Genomic DNA, 15,525 nt, shown 5'->3' with positions numbered 1-15,525 from the left:
GATTGTGGGCTAATAGCCCGAATGGCAGCCTGCCAGGTAGAGGCACCTGCGGCTCTTTAACAGCCTGTGTCATCACTACAGTTAAACCATTAAACATGGCTTCAGAGTACCAAAGTGCCATTATCTAAAAGCTGCTGAAACAACTGTTACACTCAAAGGCCCAAATGCAGTTTTTACTGGAGGAGCCAAAGCAATATGAGACCGTTGCAGCATTACATTGAGTGTGGAAAAACTACAGGATGCTATTTCTGTTGTCACCCACACTTTCACAAGATACGTTAAGTCACATGAATCTAAGTCAACACCATCTCAATATGTAATTTAACCAAAAAATTGTGTAAAAATCACTTAATTCATTTAAAACTTAAAAACCAGCGATCACATATCCTAAACTGTCTTTTCACATTCCTTTACTCTCCTTTTAGCTCTGTTTTGGTCTCCACCACAACAAAGATCCCTGAAGGACATATCTGACCCTTCAGTTGTTTTATTATATTTTAGAGCTATCTACTAATATGCTTACTACTTGCTAATGGAAACAATGCAGATGAGTTCAGGAGAAGGGAATCAAACAGCAGAGTGCAGTAAAAGCAAACGTCATAAACAAAGTTCTGTACAATTGCTTAAATGCTTAACTGGGATGGTGTAAACAGCACAGCTTGTCCCCAGTTTGAACAATATTAGTGGTTCTTTTCATACAGTAACACGTCAGTAACACATACAGTATAATCTACTCATTCAGTTTAAAAGAGTAAAAGTGAAAATGCAGCTTTAAATGACTGGATGAACAGTCTCAGAGGTGGGGTATTGAAAGAACATGTTGCATTTGGTTTACCATAAAATAGAAGTTGTATATTTTAGGAGGCAGTGCTGATTATCTTTGTTTTAACTTAATGTGGATTTTATGGTTTTTAAATGCTAAAAGCATCTTCGTTAGAGAAGAAGAAGAAACAAATGACTTTGTTGTGACACAGACATTCTAAATCTGCCACACAATGATGACTATTTTCGGAGTCACATTACTCCACTTGATCTCTAAGAAGGGATTTTTGAAACAGCGGCAGTCACGCCAAAGCTGAACATTGATACCGCCGCAGAGCTCTGACCTGTTCACCAGCTCTTTGGCCTTCGGTGGACTCCCAAGTGAAACACAATTTGTAACAGTGCAGCTATTTCTGCTCAAACCATTCGTCCGAAACTAATTCAGTGACTCAGTGATAAGCAGATACAGATGGTGCAACAACACTAAGTGTTCAGTTAATAACTGCATGACTGACAGTCACCTATCTGGATATGCAGCTTTTCAAAAGAGACTGCCTCTACTGAAATTATTATTATTATGAAAGTGTCAAGAAGTCACAATCTCAGCCCAAAAAAGATATTATAACATCTTAAAAAAAAAGATTTTATCAGGCAATCTGCTCAAAACTGTCATCAAGGCTTACAGATCCTCTCTGCGGCAGATTTCAATCGAGCATCGCGACAGCCACCTGAGGTTAAAATCTCATCATCATAAACTGATCCTCAAAAGACCCTCACACATCCCATCATCTGCAATCCAAACTACTATTAACAGAGCTGTCGACATTACTCATCAGCTGAAATGAATGATTTGCTGCTGGGGCCGCAGTTCACAGCCACTTCAGTCTGTCAACAAATGTCTGCATCACTTCAGCTGTCTGTCAGAAAGCGCTGAACGTCATGTACACTCTACTAAACATTTCACTATTTGTTAACCTGTTTTTAGCAAATACTGAAGGTGTTTCTGTCTCTGCATGTGTTTATTTTATTTCTTTATTTAATTCATTTTCTTTTATCAGAGATTCTCTTTCTACAGAAAAATTGGGACAAAATCACTTTTCATATTGCTGCATAATATATCCGTACAGACAAATGTGCAAATGTATTGGAGCATGAGCAATGTCAGAGAATCGTATGTGATTGATCATGTCCCGATATTTGTGAATACAGTTGAATATTGTAAATGCTGATCCCTTTGAGGAAAGAATATTTACACCGAGCATCTGTAAAATCTCACGGCATTGTTTTAGGGTTTTGTCTTGTTGTCATTTTTCAGTTAATGAATTGTGTGCTAAAATGTTTTATATGACTGTGCAGTGCAAAGACAACCATTTCTCATAGAAAAGAAAGACAAATAACAAATAAATGAATTCGGGACACACGGGGGAATATGACGATTGGTTTGTAGTATTCAAATGTTCCAAGGTAATCTGTTACTCTAATCACTTTATATTTTTCAGTAACACATTACTCCACTAAAATCAGTAATTACATTACATGTACAGGTATGTTATTACTTCATATACAAAGGTTCTTCGATTATCTGCACAAAGAGCTGATATGAAGACAAAAACATTGTCTTTTTCCTACACTTGTGCTAAGATCATCTGACTTCAGTTGCTGGTGGTAGAGCAGCCAATAGCTTTTTGAGGAGTGCAGACATCGACACATCTACACATTAATTTTATTGCATGATTGGACAAGAGCATGAACAGGACAGAAACAACTAGCTGCACAGACAACATGCTCACACAAAGCTAATGAAAAAGTGAGTGAACTTCCTCAAGGAACAAAAGCAGTGATGTGGCAGCTTTGTGTTTATATGTAAAAACTGTAAAAAGAAAGATCTTTTGTGTCCTCGTTAGGATGTGGAACTGCAGCCTGTGGTTTGTATTAATAACTGATAAGTATCTGCAAAGGCATTTCAGGCCATATTATGCATAACAGCAAAGTAATGTTGTATAATGATTCGCTTTCTTCAGTGAGTAATTAGGAAAAAGTAATAAGTAATTTGTAATACATTACTTTTATAATAATGAGTGAAATACTGTTTAAATACATGTACTGTTTATAGAGATTAGAGTACTAAAATGACAATATAATGGGAAAGAAAAAGCTGACATAATTATACTGTAAAGCTCATATTCTGTACAGCACAGACCTGTTATTACTCATAGTAATGATAGTTTGTATTACAGCATTCAAACGTAAAACAAGAGGTTCATGCTAGCTGCCAGTACTTCTGTGTAATTTGACATCTGCATTTGTTACAGTGTCATTTTCTATAAGTAATGTCTAAGTAGAGACGTGGGGCAGAGTAGGCTACTTCTTTTATTTTATGTTAGTGACAGTGACTGACAATTTTTTCAGCGCATGGATCATGGCAGACTACACAACCTGCTTTCTTTCGCAAGCAATTCTTCTGAAAAACAACGTAAGCAGTAACTGAAACATGCTACTTCACCCACACAGCTTCATTCCTTTTTGGCTTTTTCATGTTTCCAGGTGCAAACAGCAAAGAAACGAACTCTTAACAGATGCCAGAGAGCTCTATCTACATATTGACCAACATACAGAAAGTGTAATATGCTAATATGCTAATCTTTCTATTGGAAGGTTGTGTCCAAGATGCATTATGACACAATGACCATGACCAATTCTGTCTTTATTATTTAGTAGGATACTTTTTAAACTGAAGGCACTTGTGACAAGCTAAATGGTAATAAATAATCAGCGCAAATTAATAGGGTGTCTTTGGTAAAATCTGCCTGGCAAATCAGACTCTTCAATCTTTTTCTTTCTATTTTGAGGTCTTTAACCTGAGACGGCGATGACACCAGCCTTTTTCTCAGTTGACAAAACTGCATACTATACACTCAGTGCAACTGGTTAACTCAGCTAACGTAATGCATATTTAATTGCAATTTTTAAAAAAATGCAGTGCTTTAAAACTCTAAGCAGAGCCCTAATGCTTCCGTAGGAATTAAGAAGGTAAGTAGAAGCCAGGTGCTGCTAATCAAACTTGATCATCAGCAAGTGTGAGCACCTCTGTAAAAGCAGCTGCTCCAAGGCAACAGCCCTACCAGGAGTGGATTCCCAGCAAGTTCACCCAAAGGTCAGACTGTGGAGTGCTCAGAGAAACTGCAACAAAACCCAACAGCTACATCTCAGACTCTACAGGCCTCGGTTAGCATGTTAAATGTTAAAGTTGATGACAGTACAATTAGAAAAAGACTGAACAAGTGAGTCTTGTTTGAAGGGTTCCCAAGGGAGAAAGTCTCTTCTCTATAAAAAGAACAAGGCAGCACAGCTTAGATTTGCAAAATTGCAGCCGAACAAACCACAAGACGTCTGGAGAAATGTTGTTTGAACAGAGGAGACCGACGTGGAGATGTTAGGCTATAATGCACAGCTCCATGTTTGGAGAAAACCAAAAAGCATATCAGCAGAAACCCTTCACACCAGGTGTCAAGGACATTGATCGAAGGTGATGATTAGGTTTGTTTGTTTGCTTTGCAAACCTGGAAACCTTGCAGTCATTGAGTGAATTGTGAAATCCTCTGTATATCAAAGCACTATACAGCAAATGTGAGGTCATATGTTGGACAACTGCAGCTTGGTTAATGTGACAGGGCAAATCTGCAACAGAATAGCAGAAAAGGATGTCCAGCCCTCAGCCTGACTGCTGAGGGACCTTAGAAGAGCTGTTAAAAACAACAGAAACAACACTGTAAAGCACAGCGGGACAAAATTACTTGATAATATGAACAATATTGTAAATTTAATTACATTATCAAAATTAAGAAGTCGATCTCTCATCTTCAGCAGGAATTAAAGTGAAAAACTTCAAAGCAAAAAGAGGCAGTTTTGTAAGTTGGCATGCATGTGTGCTGTTTTGTCAGCAATAGAAAGTGCTCTTTAAACCAGGTGAGAGCTGAGGTGAATGGATAACATCTGTTTGTACTGAAATCAAACAACACTTCACAAATATCTGTGCTTCCCTGCCTTTAGATCCCCTGGTGTCCAAGAGATGATGCAGCTGAGAGAAACAGATGCTTTCAGCCATGTATTATTCAGCACCTTAATTCCACAACCCCACAAAAGTGAAAACACAGAGTTTGTGTTTATTTTATTTATCTGGTAAATCCACAAATAGATAGCTGCAAAATGTTCCTGGTTAAAAATTTATTGTGGGCATCAAACTGTTAGCCTGAAAGGTTTATGACAGTATTAGCTTTTTCTTTTTATCAGAAGCAGAACAGCTGGGTTTGAAGTGGGTGTGTGTGGACGGGTGGGTGGGTGGCCTGGGGGGGGGATTCTAAATTAAGAGAAAACCTAAAATTAATTATCTATTGTATTCTACTATTTCAGTTGAAGTAACATATGATTGTATTGACTTCAGCTACTGTATTTTCCACACTCTATGGCGCACTTAAAATCCTTTAATTTTCTCAAAAATCAACAGTGCACCTTATGATCCAGCGTGCCTTATGTATGAATTCTGGTTGTGCTTACTGACCTCAAACCAATTTTATGTGGTACACGGCGCTCAAAATCTGTCCCAAATGTTTTAGTACGACTTGGGTAAGTTACGAAGCTGCACCGCTTGATGGATTGTCGGAGCATTACGGCTACCGTATGCTCAGGAGCCTCGCGGAGTAATCTGAGTCCAAAACTCCGTCCGCTTCAGGTCCCAAAGTCAAACAAACACTGCAGCATCACTGAAAGTTAAAACTGTCTAAATTATTTCATCTTTAATAAAGTGATCAGCGTTGCTGCTTTACCAGGTGTAACAATTGCGTTTAACATCCAGGCATCCACGAAAATTTATAAAATTTAATGAAGTTAGCAAGAAGTTAGCTCGCTAGCTTCCACCTAAACATGATATAGCATGTTCTGACAGAGATTTCTGAAAAAATTAAAACGTACAGCTCTGCTATCACTTCCAACATAAATGAAGACAGAAAACTAAACAGCAGTGACTTTTGTAGGGTTACTGAAGTTGGGCTAGCTGGTATATAATGATGTGCTTACGTGATTGCTAGCGACACAGCTATGTTAGCATAACATTAGCACAGTGAAGCTGGAGGATGAACGCTAACCTTTTTCCACTCGATAAAAGTTAACGCGAGGATTCCCAATGGTTAGGGACAAATGCAATCGCTTGGCAGGATGCTGTAAACGGACCAAACTTCAGTCAGGAGAACAACTGAGATAATCCATCCACAATACGAGGTTAGTCATTAATATACTGCAACAACATGGGAATAGAGCAGCTGTGAGAGAATTCAACATTAATGAATCAATGGTACAGAAGTGGAGGAAGCAAGAAGAATGAGTTGAGTAAAGTTTGACTTATCTGACTGTTTTGTTTTGCTTAATGCGCCTGAGGTAGCGGGGCATAAATATCCCTGTTTCATGGATATTCAACATCTGGCTCTGCTCAGTTGACTACCATACAAATAATAAAGTGCTCACCTCCAAATCTTTAAATGACTTATAGGTTGACGGTGTTCTCTATCTTTTCTGTACTCAATCGAAAAGAACGCACCAATCTATGAAAATGGTCTGTTCTGATTTTCACAATCAACTCCAGTGTAAAAAAAACCCACAAACACAAACACAAACATATCGTTATTATTAGCCCATTCTGTGACACCAGAACAGAGCTAATCTTCTCATCTTTTACCAGCTTACAAATATGTTTAGAATACAAAGCTCACATGCTATTATAGAAATCCTCTCACTGATCAAAGACTCCTGCTCCTCGCATCCTGTTGTGAATTATTTTTGTCTGTCAGGATTTTTTATGGCTCAGACGCAAAACACAAGCAAAAAAATAAATAACAGTCATCACCGTCGAGTTGGTCAAAGCTGTGTTTCAAACTCAATTGTGTTGAAACTCAGTCATACTGAGAGATTTTTCCATCCCGTCCTATTCTGTAGACTGAAGCACTCTCCCAAAATGCTTGGAGATTTGGAGGGAAGTGGCTGAACAGATTGTTATGTCACCATTAGGGAGCTGTAATAAAGTCATATTTCTTTTGCATTTTGCATGACTGGAGGGCCCTCCACTCTCGCCTGTCTGCTCCTTTCACATCAGCCTCCTTTAAGTGGAGCAGTTCTGGGCTGCAGGTTTTGCCTTGTTGCCGCCAGAGTGTGTCTGTGCCAGATGCATTGCATGATTACACTCAACAGTGCACAATTTTGTAGACAGCGTTATAGGAGGAGAATGAAGCATCTTAGGCCCCATTAAATGCTCACACATTTGGAAATTAGAAACCAGTTGTTCAACATTGGAAAATTAAAAGGAGGTATCAAGATTAAGTTATTTATATGCTGAAAGGGAGTGGGCTGCTTAATGAAAAGGCTGTTTCCAGCAATTACCCGTGAATCAATAGTGAATGAACAAATTAAACCGGGCGACAAAAAAGCACATTCTGGTTTTGCTTGGCCGTTTTCTGGATCCCTCACTGCTGCCCAGATTTATAAGCATTGATGACATGGATCATACTTTTTGGGCTAAATTAAAAAAAAACAAATGTGATCGTGATAAAGAGTGACAATAAAGTGCTTAAACAACATTGTGTTTCCTCTGAGCTGAAGAACACTAAAGCTATCCTGACAGATTTTTTTTTATTTTTTTTGCCAAGAGCCAGTGCAAAAAGAAGAATAATGCTTTCTGCTGTATATGTGATTCCACTGTAAAAGAAAATGTTGTTATGTGAGCACATTTTCCAGTCATGTCCTCAAAATGAGGCCCAGATGTGACCTGGCTGCCTCTGAAAACTTTACAACTTATTAAATTAATAAAAACTGGTCAACAGCTGTTTTTTGTTTGTTTGTTTTTTGATATCTCGCACACATAAGTAACAGCACTTACCAGGCAACTCATTTATAGTATAACAGGGCTACTGCTCTTATTCTCATTCTGGTGTCTTTAGTCCCATTGCTACAGGTGTATAAAATCAAGCACCCAGTTATGCACTGTCCTTTTGCAAACAAAGAATGGGTTGCTCTAAAGCAAGGTTGTCAAACAAAAGGCCCAGCAGCCAGAATCAGCCTGGCAAAGACCCCTGTCAGGCCCACTTGACAGCTTTAGAAAATTTGATGGAGCTTTTGGACTTTAAACTGTATTTTCATAGGTTTCATAGGTAATTAAGCAACAGATCCATCCATCCATTCTATTAGTCTTGTCCTTATCAGAGTCGCAGGGAGGGCTGGAGCCTATCCCATCTGTCATCGTGCAAGAGGCGGCGTACACCCTGGCCTGTCTTTATGTACCCCACGTAAAGACAGACAAGTCTTCACAACTGTGTGCAATATCAAATAATCAATTAACCAAACCCCACTAACCTCATGTCTTTGGACTGCGAGAGAAAGCCAGAGCAGCCAGAGAGAACCCCAACATAAAGGCCCCAATCTAATGGTGGAGTCGAACTCAGTACCACAATGAGGCAACGGTTCTATCCACTGTTCCACTGTGCTGCTATCAGTTAATTTCACATTTAATCTTGGCACATATAAAAAGATCACGTCCACCAGTGTGGAGCAGCAGTAACCACAAACAGTCGTAGCAGCCACTGACTGCATGTACAGGTATCTCACTCGATTTCATGCATACATTGTCAGTGCTCGAGAGTTGTCATTCACACTGGACATGGTCGCTAGCAGATTGTCATGTTTGAGTGTAGTTTGCATGGAAAACACAGAGTGGTCTGTAAACACTAACTAACTACCAGCTGAAAGGTAGAAAATGGGAAACAGAGAATCCTATAAGTGCTGCAGCAAACGTTTAAACGTTGCCACTTTTACTTTGAAAGCAAAAGGCCTCAGCTTCAGTTTGTGTTGCACTGTTTCATTACTGCTGTTTAAAGAGCAGCTGGTGTGTGTTTGAAGATAACTTTCTAAGAAAACAAGAGGCGAGTGTATTAATCTGCTAGCAACTACAGAAATCACAACAAGATTTTTGCCAACTAGTGGGAAAACTAGTGACCACTCGTTGGTTGTCAGGTGGTCACAGACCAGTCTCGAGGCCTGTGTGACTGGGACCGTTTTCATTTAACCCTACACTTGTACCATTGTGGAAAGGTAAACATGTGGATAGCAGTCACATGTTTGCAGAAACTTAATAAAAGATGGACTTGGCTAACGTGATGGCAACTTGGGGTTTCTGGCATTTTGAAGCCTCAACAAGAGGTGATATTTGGACCGGAGGGTGGAGTGCTAAGCTGACACATATATCTTTAAGAAACAGCAAAAACTAAAGTGTAGCACATAATTTAAGGTAGGTTTTACCACATTGCATCATGTATTATTTTTCAAAAAATTAAATAGAAAAAATCTCTTGTAGGCAACAAAAACAAAGTCAAGCATTAGCAGAGGCAAGGTGCTAGCAGACAGCAACTACAGCTGATTTTGATGTCACACCATTTACAACTAAAGTACCCAGTTGACTTTAACCTTGATAAGCTGTAAAAAAAAAAAGTGAAATAAATTATCCATGTGCGGAAAACAAAGATTGGAGTCTGTGGGGAGTGACTTGTGGAGCCAGCTCTAATGGAGTTGGTTTCATTTTCGGCAGCTGTCACTTGGTACTGGCTAGCCAGCAATTTACTGCATCTTATTTATTCATTTATTCAGTTATGCATTGTTATTATTTTGGCATGTTACCAGATAGTTACTGATTATATATTTCCTTCTTTTAAAATATCAGTCATCGCTAATGCTAGTTTGTTTTACTAGCGATAGTTTAAAACTTGTGAGGCTACTAACTACTCACAGTAAGTTATCTTTAAAGCTTCTTTTTCCTGCTGTTTGAGTAATAACAGACTGTACCTGGTAGCCTTTAAATATTAAAGCATTAAAAAAATACACATTTTAGTAGGTACTGTTTGTTAAATAGCTCGACAAGAGTAATATATGAAATACAAAGATGGCTCACTGAAAACACTTTGCAGATGCATGACCCTTCATATTCAGCATATTCACACTATATTTCAGGATGAAGTAAACATTTACAAATCCTCTGTTAAGACAGTGGTTTTTAGGTTTCACCTTTCTGTCATATCAAAGATTCCTTAATGTTTTTAGTTTGTGATGAAAAAGGCGTGTGTTTGGAGAGTCAGGCACATGATACCAACTCTGTGAGCCCAAACAAAGTTGTTGAAGGATTACATTACCAGCTTTTCTTAACTGGGCAGGCCTGCTGCCTGGCTCTTCCTCATGTCTCTCTGGGTTTGATTTGAGCCAAAAGAGCCACAGGATACAGCTCTCAAGGCGTTCTCAGCAGTCACCAGGCAAAATTTCAAATCACACTAAATTAAAGTGACAGGATGCTTAAACTACAGTACATGGGGGTAAAAAACAAGCGCCTCCTGCTAACTACAAACACATTATGTAAGGAACAACGATGGGCTCATGGCTTTTCATCTGGAGAAGTCGGTTTCTTACAGTGTTTCCCAACACTATAGTGTTACACCTCCTGGGTATGAAGATGCTAATGCCTTTTAAGCACAGCAGCTTTATGATGTGGTTCAATAAAATTTGGATTGCGTGATAAAATTGGCCGAAGAGTCTAACTCATTGTGCGAGTGTTTTATTTTGTCTAAACACAGAGACGAAGCAAAAACAAATGAACCAGCAGTGTTAAACTAAACGTCCATCAAAATGTGTCTCATGATGAAAGACTGTAAAAACTGGCCAATAGTTTTATTTTGAAAGTCTATAACTGTGTTTATTGGGTGTTAATCTAGTTCTACATTTTGATACATTTATGTATTATTTTCCATGTTCCAGTTTCAGTTAGTTAGTTGTTTTTAAAGTCCCCAACTACCATTATATTTTTTATTTAGGTCTCCATATCCCTAAAAATGTCCAAATCCAGGTTTTTCAGATTTTTATTCATGTTATCTGCCTGTCATGGAGCCTATGTAGCTGTTATAAGGACGAGAAAGTGGATCTCAAGTCAAGCTTGTTTCTTTTCCTTTTAGGTTCATTTAAAAGAAAAACACAACAAACAAAATCCTATTTTGAATCTTTTTTTAGTGTATTAGTCATTTACTGTTTTTCTGGACTCTGATTATTTGGCTACATCAAAGTCCACTGAGAGGATTATTGCTCCATTGTCGAAAACTGTTGAACATTTTTCACGATTGAGTGTAATCACATTAAAACTAGTAAAGAAGAAAACAAAAAAAAACTTTGGACGGGGAAATTACCCGGACCATTATGTCTGGAATTGCTCTTCAGTTCCTCTCTGATGTTCGATTACGGCGTCTTATGCCTGCTGATGGAAACGCTAAAAGGTTTTGCAAAAATGTTGAGTGGATTCAGCTTTTCGAGTATGAGTTGCATGATAAGGTTCAGCGGTCCTAACCGCACGATCCACAACATCCATTCATAACACTTTCAAACATCCTGTGTACATGCAGAGACAGTTGAAAACAGAGCCCCTGACTGACTCCACTGGTGAGAGTAATTATTGTAATTACCCCAGGGTGAAACCTTTGAAGACCCAGTTTGTGTTGTGACTGAAACAATGATGATTAGGGCTTGTTCGGTTGTCAATACAATTAGGAAGGTGGCCACATTAAAAAAGCAGATCTTTAAACACGGAAATTTGTATACCCTTCATTAAATATGGGACTGAAAGCACTACCTAATTCAGCTTTATGAAACTTATGATATAGACATTGTCTGTATTTGTCCTTTTTTAAGAATATCATGATCAACTATTCAAATGGGACATGAGTGTACCTTCTGATGTGCAGGACGGCTTCACTGACAAAGTTGAGGTCTAAAAGAGCAGTACATGGACCACATGATATAGATTAAGGAAATCTGGGGGACTATTAACAACACTGTTTGATCTTGGTGGCACAAATTGATCCAAGGTGAAGAAATTGTTGTGTAATTATGATTGATGATGACAAGAAGGGGAAATGATTTGTGCCTTTAAATTCTCAGTGAAAAAGCTGTTGCTTACTTAAAGCTACACAGTAGGAGCTTTAAAGGAAGCTGGAGAAAATGTAATGACCCAGCAGTATCAGTAGCTTCAACCAAGAGACACTGTCCAAAGTTTTTGATTATTTAGCAACAAATAATCTTTAATAAGATGTGATATAGCCTAACTCATGCCAGATTTCTGAAGACAGTACAGTGTTTGTTAGTATTTTTGAACATCATTACTGCATTCATCATCTCAGTTAGGCGTGGAGTCAATCCATGGAAAGCTTGCTCACTTCCCTTCAATCATACTGAAACTGGCTGCTGTTTGTGTTTGTGAAATTGATATTTTCTCACAGGAAAGGCAGTTTTGCCCATAAAACACAAGCATTCAGCTCATTTTTGTCAAATGGTTAGTTAAGGATGTATGAATTGTGATGGGAGCTCCTCCCACTGCAGCACTCAGAAGTTTGATTAATTCAAAATTAAAGCTTCGCATGTGCATATATGAACAGGAAGTTATTGTTATTGATGCTGGAAACTCTGCTAGAATTTCCCTGCTGCTCTTTTGATGTGTGAAGTCAAAATATAATTCCTATAAAGCAACTCCTGCTGTGCCGTCCCTAACACACAAAGGTCATCAGCTATTACAAGTTACTGTCACAATTTCTAGAATAATAAAAAATTGCTGCAATTGCCCATAGTTTACATGGAAAATGCCAGTCTGTCTGCACACACTAACCAAGTACTTGCAAACCAGAAACCGAAACCATTTACCATCAAAGTAAAAACTGTATATTTTTGTGTTTCATGCAGGAGCAACTTTTACTTTGAAGTTGGATGTTTTCCATTTACAGTTTGTGTCACATTTCTTCAAGTTTCACTCCAGCTTGTGGACTAAATGGTATGTTTGCAGACAAATCATAGTTAATATTAACCAATGGGCCAGCGACCAAAGCAATCCCAAGGAGGTTTTTGGTACACGATCCTCTTTGCAACCAATTTCACCAAGTGACAGCCAGCATCCTACAGCAACTACCCGGTCCAGGCAGAAAATACACATTTCTCCATCTTAGCCTGTGTGATTAAAGCCTAAGAATAAAATATAACAAGCATTAAGTGAAAAACTGTGTGCTCTGGAGTTAATATTCTGCAGTGGTGTTTTATATGAAAGTTTTTTTTGGCTCTACTGGGCTGCACAATCATTTTACTTAAAAGAGAAACACGAGTTAATTCTGCAACTTATTATGAGTTCTACTACACACAGAGGGTGATGTGAAGTGGCGCAGGCTCTACAGGATGCACTGTTTCTGCAGAAAATCAACAATATGGAACACATTACACTCAGCACATCGGGAACACGTTAATGTAAGTGCATTTAAGTGTGTGGCCACAGCTCCAGGCCAAACATTAGTGTTAAGAGGACCTCATTTCATAAAGCATCCTGCCTGTTGATGTTAAACCTCCCACTTCACACTCATTTTATTTTTACAATTTTAAAAGAAAACATGACTGAAATGAATAAAAATACATGATTGTTTTTCCATGCATCCCCACAGAGAGCCAAGCCTCCAACATTTTCTTTCAACAATCTCAATTGAGCAGGAAGGATTTTTACAATGGTGGGGCATCTGTGGCTCAGTGTCAAGAATAACTCTCTAAATAAAGTATAAAAGCAATCTGCTCTTGTTTCACTCACTGCACCTCTTCCTTCCCTGTTGCCAGGGGGATGACCAAATGCATTTCATATGCAAGTGCTGCGCTTCACTGCCTCCTGAGCCCAGGACAGAATCATGTTCCACTTTAAAAACGTTAATTTTACATTTTTAATGACTGTCTGATGGCTTGAGTAAGTGAGCACAGCTTACGAGTGAGGATGTGATGTTCTAGAAATCTTCTTCCACACACCTTCTACCTCCTTGTTCTGGATTAAATGATCTCTCCTGGTGGCTGGTCTCCTTTGGGACTTCTGTTAAAACAAACAAAAAAAGCCAGAACTCACGAAGATTGTACAGTGAATATTAAGAATTATATATATATATATATGTACATATATATATATATATATATATATATATATATATATATATAAAATATATATATATATATGTTTGGAAAAAAACTATACTTTGTGTTGTTACTGCACATTGCTTCTGTGAACTTGCAGACATGTAATCCAGTCAGAGATTCCTCAGTTTTATGGCTGATTTGCTTGATGCCAGGATTATCTCTCGTTATTTTAAGGCAAATAACACAAGATTATGACTTAATGGGATCTGTGAAATCAGCTGGAAGACACCAGGGGCCTCTCTCAAAGGAAAGTCTTCAAAATGCAGCTCATACCAGTCAAATCATGAAATGCTGAAGTGCAGTAGTTGAATAAAAGTGCATGTCCAAAAGGAATGTTTGACACATGGAACATCTATGCAGCAGACATTAACAGCCCAGTTTCACAGCTCCTTAAAATTGCATTGCTTATGTCCCTGAAGTCACCGCCAATTTTTGTAAACACCTTTGTTTAAATTCTGCACGGTTAAGTTCCTCGGCGCTATCTACCTGCCCAGCACTGGGAGGAGAGGTTTCAGCACAGCTTAGCTGTGAGCTAAGTGGTTTACAGCACAAGTTCTGCTCCTTTTTTAAGGTAATTAGCTTGTGCTCAATGCTGTCATCTCCATAAGTGCAGCTGCTTTTGAAAAAAACAGGGCACGAAAACAAGAGGCCAGGCCTCCCCAGGGTCAGTGCCCACCACAGCCTGGATTATGGCACCAAAGGAATCCTGGGAAGCGTGTATTGATTTGGCCTGACATTTGCTGCCACATTTAGCTTAGCTGCTGCTGACTTGCAAAGGCTTCAAGCAGTTATCTGCCATATCCTCTACTATCTTTAAAGAGCACAGAGAAATTACCCCATGCAATAGGAGATTCAACGCATAATTAGCTCAGTGCACCTTACAACAGATCTCTTTTGACCACTAATACAAGCTTAAAGTTCATGTGCAGAGGACTATGCCTAATTAACTTGTTAGCATGAGCATGATGCGACAGAAACATTGGCCTTTATGGACTGCATTTGTTTTACAAATTGTCAGGCTGCTGCACTTTACTAGTGGCTAAAGTGTGCTGCATGACACAAAAAAAGGGTGTGATACATCAGAGAAAAATAAATATTATATATTCAATACAGTTGCATTAAGAGGAAGTGTTTCTTCTTGGTAAGACTTGAGTATTCATCAAAGACAGATTCATAGAATTCTTCAGAGTTTGCATCACAGAACTAACTTAAGTATGGGATGGTCTCGTGGTCAACACCAGGCTGTCCAGGTCTTCGTAACTTCATAACTCTGGACCCTTGCTGTTGCTGGACCACAAGAGGCCCTTGCTGGACCCCTTGCTGAAAAAACTCCATCTGATAAAACACACAAAATCAACAGAAATTAATGTTTTTGGTCATTCCAATGGTGTAGTAGGCTATTGAGGTTTAGCATGATCTCTAACAACATTTGAGTGATCCTTACAACGTAGGATCAAGTGAATAAGGCCCCAGTCACACAGTCCTAGAGACAAGTCAGTGATCATCAACAACTACCAGTCATGAGAAAAAGAAAAAAGAGCATTTCGTGACCAGTTAACAAAAACTTATTTGTGGTTGATTTAGTTGCTAACACATTGCTGCAGTCGCTAATAGTTTGCATGGAACATGCTAGCTTGTCTGCAAATCATATCCGGCTAATCTCCGAAGAGTAGTGAAACTGTGAAAAATGAGTCACAGACTGGAAAT

Source organism: Maylandia zebra, linkage group LG3 (genome assembly GCF_041146795.1).
Source record: "Maylandia zebra isolate NMK-2024a linkage group LG3, Mzebra_GT3a, whole genome shotgun sequence".
Taxonomy (NCBI): domain Eukaryota; kingdom Metazoa; phylum Chordata; class Actinopteri; order Cichliformes; family Cichlidae; genus Maylandia; species Maylandia zebra.
Note: the sequence above shows the minus strand (reverse complement) of the source record.